Genomic DNA, 11157 nt, shown 5'->3' with positions numbered 1-11157 from the left:
TTCTTGTTAGTTGGTATTGTTGTTCTTGCTATGGGGTTGCAAACCCTTCAGCTCCTTCAGTCTTTCCCCTAATTCTTCCATTGGGGTCCCTGGGCTCAGTCCAATGGTTGGCCTTGAGTATCTACATCTGTCTCAGTGAGATGCTGGTGGAGCCTTTCAGAGGGCAGCCATACTAGTCTCCTGTCTGAGAGTACTTCTTGGCATCAGCAATAGTGTCAGGTTTGCTGTCTGACGATAGGATGGATCCCAAGTTGGGGAGGTCTCTAGATGGCCTTTCTTCAATCTCTGCTCCATTTTTGTTCCTATGTGTTCCTTTAACAATTCTGGGTTAAAATTTTTGAGATGGGTGGGAGGCCCCATCCTTCAAAAGGGGCCATGCCTGTCTACTAGAGGTGGTCTTTTCAGGTTTTTTACCCTAATAAGAAAGGGCTATCTATATCTCTGAAGGTTCTCAGACAGACATCAAAGATAGAAGATAAAGAAGTATTTTGAAATGGGATAGAAAGAGCTTATACTGAATGAGTCAGTCTTGATTGACTAACCTTCCATCATTACCCATTAAATGATATTAAGAAAGTCATTTAATATCTGCTTCTCTATTCCCTATCTGGAAAACCACGCATTCCTCACAGGCTGTTCTTAGGATCAAATAAATAAAGTTTGCATAAAAATGCTTGCACATAATAGTTTTCTATGAATGCTAATTGAATCAGATAATAACCATGGTCCAACATTTTGCATTTAAGCCAACATCAACAATAACATTTTTTGCCTATTAGTTTCTTTGCCTGCCTTCATAGGTATTGTTGGAGATGCTGCAACACGTTCCCAATGGATAGCAGTTGGTACTTTAGAGCTAACATTCTTCAAGTCATCACACATGAGCAGAATGACATGACACTTTCACAGAAGAATTTTATAAATTATTTATGAAGACAGTCATTCTCCAGGTAAGAGAAATCACAATGAAAGCTTAACAGTGCCTAAGAAGACTTAGCTATGAAACCTGTGGAGGAAATTTCCTTCAGAGTACTTTTCTATTTCTAGCCCAGTTACTATTTATTTAAGTTCAGCTACTGGGAAGAGTAAGGGAATATCTGCATGACTCATTTACTAAAGCATTTATCAGTTCCTTTGGAGGCAGCTTATTACAAAGATTGTTTCAAAATAATTAAAACTGTCTTAGTTAAGTCTCATTAGCAATGCATTTGTATTGCTAATAAAATCTCAGATTTCTTGCCTTTGCCTACGTTATGATAGCTTGATAGCTTATTACCTAGGCAGACACACTTTGAGGTGTGAAAGTGAGCTTTATTAATAATTTCTCTGGGACCATTAGCAGGACAACTCAGAGACAGAAGGGTTTGCTTGTCTGGTCGTTGATCTCTAAGGGAGTTGGTTCCAGGGTACTGGACAATGAAGCTAGGCTGTTCAGATTCAGCAAAAACTTACGGTTGTTCTATTTCCCCCAATTTGTGAGAGTTTCCTGTGATCCCTGTTTTAGTATTAACAGTATTCCAAGAAGAGATCTGTATATCGAAACTATCCTCAAGAACCAAAACGAGAGTAGAGTTCCTGCTTTGGTGGCCTTGGTCTTGACAGACAATATGGTAATTTTGTGATTATTAGATTTGAATCTCATTTTATGTTATCCCTTTAAACAAAAAGGAACTTACTGTTTTCAGTAAAATAGGTGATTTAAAGACATATCTAGGCATTCGAATGAAAATGTGAAATGCATGATGTAAGAACATAAGGAAGAGCTTTCTATAGTAATTTTGTTTGGGGTTCTTGGCATCTTCAGTGGTATATATGTAGTATACTGGGTTTATCAGATGCATTTGGGCTCATCTTGATGTGATTCAGAGGGAGTTGTCTTAATATTGTGTAGTATTTTCTGTCACGTAATCTTATGTATAACATAAATGTCTTCAATATAATGATTATAAGTAACTTGCAGTTATGTAGTGATTTGATAAACAATTTCCATTTTTCAGACAGTAGGCAAGATCTATTAATACTGCCTTGTTTTTATCTAAGCTCTCTAAGTTCATCTGACAATTTAACACATAGATTTATCTTTTAGGTAGTATATTGGTGGAGATACTAAAAGATTTAAATAAAATAACAGAAGGAAAATCTAACGTGATTAACAAGCTTGATGTGTGTGAAACAAAATGTTACATAATATTTTAAGTTTCTTTTTGCTGTGTTTGTAATCAGATACAATATGTTCTTTATATCATTCATTCATTTCATGTACAAATAGTATTTAAAGTATATACTCTAGCTGTTAGGCTTTCAAGTAAGTAGGACATGTGAACTGTCTCATGAGGTCACACATATTTTTAATATTTAGAATAATATAATAGTGAGGATTATGACTATATTACAAATGTGTGCTACAAAAACTCAGGGTTCAGTTAAGAAAATAATACATTCTAAAATTGTTTTGAAGTCTAATCATGTAAAAGGTTTAAAAGCTGTGTTTATTTTCCTCCAGAGCTAACAGAGGTGGAACAAAGTTTGCCAAGCAAAGAGGTTCAATTTGTTTCTGCATTCATTAGCTTCTCTGTACATCCACACCTTGTCCAGGAGGAGGTAATTATGGGATGCCTCAGGGTGCCTGGTGAATGCATTTTTAAGGAGCAGCCTGCTCTCTGAATAGTATTTACTTCTTTCTTCCTATCATTCAGAGGTCTTTGTGGGTGTTCTTTCTCAACTCTGGCTGCTTTTCTCTCATAAATGCTACATTATACAAAATCTTACTTCTGTTTAATATAGCACCCTTGGTCAACACAATTTTTGTATAACTGGTTGATTATGAATTCACAAATTAATTTACAAAGAGTCACTTGCTGATATTCTTAATGGAGACTGATTTTGTGCCCCCCAAAAACAAAAAAGCAAGTAGAATACACAAAATTCCTAAATATTTAGATAATTATTACTTATCTCAAGTGGTTTTAAATTATCCATATATTAATTTATCTGCACTTCAGTGTTTATGAGTACAGGTAAACTCAGATAGGCTAAGTACAAAATTTGAAAACAAGTAGGAATAAAGCCATCATTTCTATATTAAGAACTCATAGACAGATTTTAAATATGGAAATTAAACTTGTAGATAATTAGCAATAGTTACAAACCTAAAACACTAGAAGGTCTGCTGCATGGTGGTGACTACGAACTGGGAAGGACTGGAAATACTAACATGAAGTTAACGTCCCTGGGTGACTTAGGAGCTGAGATGTAGGTCCTTATGCTTTCCAGGAAAATCTAAGCAGGACATGACAGTTTCCACTCAGTTTGCAAACTCTGTAATCTATGTATCCTTCTTATCCCATGTAGCATGGTCTGCAACCCACAGATTCATTGTGTATTACAATTCTTCGTAAGGCATGGAACATTCTATAGGGGAGGAAAAACTTCAGAGAGTGAAGCCCTTCCAGGAACTGTTCAGAGTTAGAATCCATTGTTATCTGATCACACAGTCCTTCTCTGGGAACTCTGAACACACTTTCATGAGCTTAGGAGCTGAACAGTGGTCAAGCAACTGATGTTCAGTCTTCTTGGCCTAGAGTATAGTATGGTCCTAATGTCAAGGTTACCCCTCTGCCTTGATCGCCTGCCTACCTTGCATATAGGGAAGGCTCCCTATATAACATAATAGTGACCAGAAACAAAAGACCTCCTTAACGATAGTTGTCTTTGTTTAGTTGTCTCACCATGTTCTCTGAACTTATACATGCATGCTTCTACACTCTCCAAGACCACTCATTGTAGTACAAAATCATATTAGTATTTTTAGTTTTATTAACTGTTTCATATGCATGTCTTCCTCTTCCCATTTTTACATTACAAGTTATAAAAGGAAACCAGAAGATGATAGGAAAAGAATGTGGGCTGAATTCCTGAGAGAAATGGGGGCACATTTTAGTTTTACAACACACCCCCTGTGCTACCTTGACTCAATTACTGGCCTTTCTGAAGCTAGATAATCTTGTGTATAGAAGATTCCTAACTTTGAAGATTATTAGGATACATGAACACAAAAATTCCTTCAAAATATCTACTGAGTTGTGCTTCAAACAAACTGACATTCATATTACTCTATAAAATGCATTCATCTATCTTTTAAAATCAGTAAGATTCTCTGAACCTTAAAAAGAATGTCAAATGACAATGAATATTCTCTGTTCTACCATGGTCAACTGTGTCTAAACAGGAAATACACTTGGGTGCATTTGTTTGGAAGATTTGTATTCTTACCCGACAAATTAAAAATAATTTGCTTTTCAGATTAGAACCATTTCTGTAAAACTACGGTAATGCATTTGCAATCGTTTCTACGTAAACACAAATGAAAGGTTATTGGGAAATTATATTGGGTTGGTTGTATTTCCTATTATTTTTAGATTCAATGAATCACTAAGAGTAATTACATTAAATCCAAAGTCGATGTGGTGAAAGTAAAATGGAGGAAGTGAGCTCATAACGAAAGTGAAATGTCCATGAATAGAATGTGTTCATTTTCATGCTGCCCAAATAGAAAGATCAAATGGACTGTCATTCCAATGCCTCTCAGAAAACCAACAACTCAAGTTAGCATCTTCCAGTCAGTTTGTGTCAAATCAGATTCTGTCAGAATTCAAGTTAGTCATGTTTCTCATTGGCAAAGAAACTCTCTTGTGGCAATGGCTGGTTTTAATTTAGTTCTTCAAAACAAGCTGTGATAGGCACACAGGTGCCCCAAATGAAACTTGATCTATTCATTCTGGTGGCTTTTGCAACAAAATATGTAAAAGGAAATACATTAAGCTAAAAAATAAATAAATAAAACCTCAGCAGTTCATCATCTCTGAATAGCACTTTTGTTTTCTGATACAAGATGATTTACTAGAAATTGTTTAAGTTAAATAACAGAAACTTGAGGGTTTGGTGGTCTATTGTAACAAATCCCAATTCAGTTTTTTTTTTAAATTTAGTGTTAGCTTCATAAGTACTATTAAAAATATAACTCAGTTATTGTAACTATTTCCTTGCAATGTTCAACTTCATACCTTGTGTCTTTCATTTTTAGGATGGTTCCCATGAATGTCCAAAAATGTAGTGCCATAAAGGAATCTTAAAATGAAGTAATATACATGTGCGTACAGTAAGCTTTTTCAGTAGTGTTGTTAGGATATATAATAATGTAAAAAAATACAAAATAAAAGGCCAACTACTGCACATACGTGTGCCTATTAACTCACTTTGTATCAATTAGAGAAAAGTGTTTCGAGTCTGTGACAATCAGATGGAGTATGGAACAAGGAAATATTCTGAAGGCACCATGAAGACCGCATTCTAGCGTCACTGTGAGGATTGAAGACACTGACGTGACGTAGCTTACAGGACTGCAAGGCTGGTTCTTTTTACACAGAGAGATACTGTGTGGGGTTCTCCTGCCACAGTGTGACGGCGCTGAGGGAAAGTATTGCCCACTGAGTAGCACTTCCTGTTTATTACTATACATTACTGATTTATTATAGTACATTATTTTTATAGCTGTGAATATTACCATTTTAAGTGCATACTCAAAATGGACCATGAGAGATATGTCAGTTAGAATGCTTTTGAATACAATTAAAAAATAACACAAACAAACAAACAAAAAAAACCCCACAATGCCAAATGGACCAATTGTAACCCAAAGTGCAGAGCAGAGAAATCCTAAATTTGGTTGACCCACTGGTTGACTGATGTCAACAAGGGCTAAATGTTATTTTGTTGTTGTTAGGGTTTGTTTTCTATATTGTCAAAGTGCCAAGATTTTAGATTTATAGCTTCCGTATCTCTGTAAGACTGATGCTCCTAAAGAAGGTTGCACCAACTAATCCTGAGACTATTCAAAAGGATGAAAGAACTAGCATATGAGATTGTTTAATTGAATGTGGAAGATAAAAAAAAAATGACAACAGAAAAATTATTTAAAAATTAAACATGTCAATAATCAGAGTTGTCTCTGGCAAAACTCACCATTGTGTCATTTGACTTCACTGAAGCCTTGGTTTTGAACACAAAACATATGTTCTTTGTACTGAGCACGCCCACACTCCACACAGTGTCAACAAACATTGCTGAAACACTTTGACTCAGATCAAAGACCATTTCTGTCATCTTAAGAATGTAGTCTTTACTCTGTGTTATCTTCCACTCTTTCTTAGGGTTTCATAATGATTAAATCACAGAAAACAAAAGATGTTTGATACTTTTATTCCATCATCCCTCAGCATGTTAGTATTTGTAAAACAAGCATCAGAAAGGGAAGGGTATGACATTAAGTTGCTTAACAACAACAACAAGATTTCATCCAGCCAGTGAAGAGATGTTAAGGCTCCTGAAAGCAACATGGATTCACGATGGAACAGTTAAAGAACAATCATGTTTTTATATCCTGAAGTTCAGCAGAAATAGTTTTATGTGTGAAGTAAAAGTTATATTTATAAGACACACCTTCCATCTCTCAGTTCATATTCCTTCAGAGTTTTAAATTTTGAAGTTACATGAAGATTCTAAATTGTCACTACTTAGGAAAGAAAAGTCTGCGATAGAGAGTTGAGAGGCACCTTGTTCTCTCTGCCCTTTGCTGTCTATCAATGAGTTCTCGATAGCAATGGAGAATCTGTGAACAGATTAGAGTCATTTCCAGGATTCGACTTACCTGGATTTCAGACCTTCTTGGCAGTGTGTAGCTCTCAAGCCATGATAGCCTTCTTTGGCTGTTCTGACTATGGTTATTCTTTTGAAGTAGATTGATTTTTGTTTATCAAAGAGATATGCCCATTCATCAATGGCTTGGAATGTTAGGGGAGTAGAATCAGCCCACTCTCTAAATACAGAGAATAAGAGTTGACAGTGCCCACAAAGAACTTAAAAGTGATAATGAAACAAAATAAGAGACCGTCTTGCTTTAATATCTCATCTGCCCAAGTTTTAAAAATGTTGACAGTGAAACTCCTTCTAGAGAAAAATATTTTATTAGTCTATTTTCTAAAATGCATGGGTTATCATTGATTTTCAATAGTGCATTTAAAGTTTCAAAGTAACTCATCTTAATATTTACCCTTTAATAAACACTGTATTTGACACAATGGATTCGAAGAGCACCTAGTTAAACAAGTAGTCATAGACATTTGACCCAGAAATATACTTATGATGGTTCAGTTCTCAAGGTGGTTAGGGAAGCAGATTGTATCTCTCCAGCCCATTGTTCTCATGATAATTATTATATATAAATATATCTTTTTTGCATGTAATACATAAATTGATGAGTAGATAATATATCTACATTACATATCCTTATAAAGACAAAGAAATAGAACTTGAGTGAGTTCAAGTCTGTCAGTACAAAAACCTCTTGAAGGTTGGTTAACTTTGGGGAAATGGCATTCATAAAATGGTAAATACTAGTTCTTACTCACATTTATCCTAAGGAACTAGTCTATGATAAACATTTATCACTACTAACATTACATTCTTACTTTTCAATACTTTAAAAATGACTGAAGATCCCACAATATTCCTCTTCCAATCTACAATTCATTGAAGGCCATAGAACAACATTTAGACTCCAGCAAAGCAGAAATAAAGTAGCAACAGTGAGAGTAGCCTGAGAACCACCACAAGCCACAGGTAAGCAGTCATGATGCTTCACTCCTGCAATGTGTTCTTACCAGGACTGGCTGTTTCCAGAATTCCCACCTTTGTTGAGAAGTGAAAAACTCTTTCATAAGCCAATTCTCCACAGAAACAGAGACCCAAAGGAAGTGTCTTGCTACAGAAAGCAATCACGTTCCTGCTGCCTTCCCTTTACCATAGAGAAAAGCGTTTAAGTTAAACTTTGCATGTGTATTGAAGTGGTGGTGGTTGTGGTGGTGTTGTGTGTGTCTCAGTGTGTGGAGGGGTGGTGGCCAGAAGTCAAGGCTGGGTTACTGTGGTTCCATCTTGTTTTTTAAGGAAGGATTTCTTGTTGAAACTGGTTCTCACTGGTTGTGTTAAACTGGTTAGCCAGTAAGTTCTGGGGATGTTTCAGTGCTGGACTTAGATATATTGTCGCACCTTACAATTCAGGTTCCTGTGTTTGGATAGCACACACTTTACTGATGAAGTTATCTGCCCAACTCCTTAAGTCAACCTCTTAGTTTTACAAAAAAAAAAAAAAAAAGAAAGAAAAAGGAAGATTTAGTTGCTCATTTCCCAAAGTTCTACAGAGAGGCTACAATAGGCTGATCAGTTTGCTAAAATCTACAGATACAAAAGTCGGTAAGTGTGCCTCATTTGAGCCTGCCTAACCCTTAAGAGGAGAACCAAGAACTATGTGCAGAGCTCGGTAAGATGTAGCAGAGCTGGCAATAGTGAGTGCTGTCAAGGAAACTTTTCTTCTGTTATCTCATACTTGGATCTCTAACACAGCATTGTTTCATTCTTAAAAGGCAATAAGAAAAATAATTATGTATGTCAATACCACTTATTTCTTCTCTTGAAGTAACTGGTTCTTTTGACTAATTAGAAATGAACGTATCAACACTAGCTAGATGAAATCATAGCCAAATGGACTATAAAACATGTTGAACTTAGTATATTTCTGATACCACCAAGCCAATTACAGAGGATTTTTCCCTGAATACCAAGATTAATATGCAAAGATGTTTGTTTTCCACTTTCCCTACAGTGATGAAGTTGTTAAAACATGTTGAACTTAGTATATTTCTGATACCACCAAGCCAATTACAGAGGATTTTTCCATGAATACTAAGATTAATATGCAAAGATGTTTGTTTTCCACTTTCCCTACAGTGATGAAGTTGTTAAAGAATTCAATATTCCCAGTTTTAATCTGAGATATTTGTTAATAGATTAAATATTTTCTGAGGTGAACTGTGAGAATTCCATTAGCACAATATTTTGAACTTTCTTGTAGCCCAAAGTTTGATTTTTTTAAAAAAAGTAAATGTTTATTTTGTTATTAATTTTGAAAGCTTTTAATAGCATATGTTAAAACATAATATTTCTGAGACACTTATTTGGATACACGAGGATTTCCAGTTTACATTTATCAGTGTGTAAGGAATTGTACATTACGTGACAGATCCTATTATACCTCAAATATATTAGCTTATTTTCTTCTTAGTTTTACAAAACTCTTCTTTTAAAGTCATCTTTGGTGCTCTGGGTTCAGCTACTTCTTCAGACTGTGATAGACTATGATAAACCATAGAAATAAACAAAAATAACAGTTAGGAGTTTTCTTGTAATCTGGTTGAATTTTCATAAATTCCCTTTAGTGTGTGTGTGTGTGTGTGTGTGTGTGTGTGTGTGTGTGTGTGTGTGTGTGTGTGTGATTTTAGTGATAATCTTTCAGTAAAATTAGAAGTATACTTCTGTGCAACGTCTAAAGGCTCAATAACAACCTTGAATATGACACTGGTAGCATGTAATCTAAGAATGAAAGCTTAAGAGATTGTCTATTAAACATTAGGTCTGGATTACCTCTAAAAGGGATTAGACAGAGTGTGGGGATTCTTAGTGTCTGCCTCAGAAGTAGACTCGTTCTGATTGCATACCACAGTGACTTCCAAGTCCCATTTTGGTACCAAGAAACCTTGTTTTTTTCCAATGAGCCATGCACTGCCATGTTATCTATCTTTTGCCCACAGAGGTAAAATCTGTGAGATAATCAGTCAAATTAAGGGAAAGATATGTTTACTCTGGTTGTTGGTTTCAATGATAACTTGGCTTCATTACTTTGGGTCATCTGTCAAGGCAAAACACGTTGGTAGGAACACTTGGGTGGAGAAGCACCCTCTCAGAGTCAAAGGAGAACAGGGACGGGGTGGAGAACTCTTGGAAGAGGGACTGGAAAATGGGGCAACATTTGGAATGTAAATAAATAAAATAATTTAATTTTAAAAAAAAAGGGAATCTCTTTACGTCATGATGACCAAGCAGTAAAAAGACAGGAAAGGGTTATTAAAGTCTTTATTTTTGTGTCTATCGCTGATGTTTCTGCCTATACATTGTGTGTTCCTCAATGTCTTGTGCTTTCCTGTGCTTGCATTGATCTCCTACATTATGGATTTTACTCTTTTTCTTTTTCCCGGTATCTTCTCTCAGTTCTGACATCTGTAATCCTCCTTCAAAGAAGTGAGTGTGCTAGTGAGGTTTTCATGCATTCATTTGCAACATCTTCCAGAAAGGACATGTGTCTATGTGAGTCAGCTTGCCTCAGGATCATAATCACATGCCTACATCCAAGGTTCATGAAATCTGCCCTTAGCTCTGCTGCTATTTCACGAAACTGGTTATCTTCTTCATTGTCAAAAAGTACTGACTTTCAATGATATTAGTGTTCTGCTAAAGAATGAAATCAAATAATAAAAGAAAGCCTTGCAAGCTATAATTTCACACTTTTCAATCAGTGACACACATGCAAAAATGGAAAATGCATGAACATAGAAAAACCTTCCTTTATGTCACTTGGATGATTATTATAATTAAATATAATTGTTGAATATTTTATATAATATATATATTCTTCAATTAGGAAATGAGACCTAATGTTTTATAGTTAACAGTAGGTAAAATGGATAGAAATGTCATTTGGGCCAAAGGTTATTCTAGATCGCTTAGTCATTCATCTTTTCTCTTTTGTGTGAGATGGGTGGCATAACATAGTTTTGTTTCATATTCAAAATACATGTGAAATTAGGAACTTAACTGAATGTATTGTTGCTCTTGTGATTTTTCTGTCAGCAATTCCTTTGCTCTAAGTATACTGGCAACATTTTTTTTTTTTTGGAATGTATCTTGATTTGATTTTTGTAACATACTATGAGTTCTATTTCAAACTCAAGAAAATCGACATGTGTAACTACAGAAATGTAGAGATTGTTATGGAAAAAGTTCCCAATTATTTACTTTATAAAATCTTGGAAAGGATGAAGGGAAGGTGCCAAACAATGTTCCTAGTTAGCCTTTGGAATGATGCCTCTGAGTGGTCAGATTCTTTGTGTTTTGCTCTTTTAATTTAGAAGGCTGTGTTCTCACTACAAGTTTTGTACTGAAGGACTGTACACCAGTCAATAAATAATTCCTGTTTAGACAACTGTATTA

This window comes from Mus musculus, chromosome 6 (genome assembly GCF_000001635.26).
Source record: "Mus musculus strain C57BL/6J chromosome 6, GRCm38.p6 C57BL/6J".
NCBI classification, from domain to species: Eukaryota; Metazoa; Chordata; class Mammalia; order Rodentia; family Muridae; genus Mus; species Mus musculus.
This window is presented reverse-complemented; position numbering follows the sequence as displayed.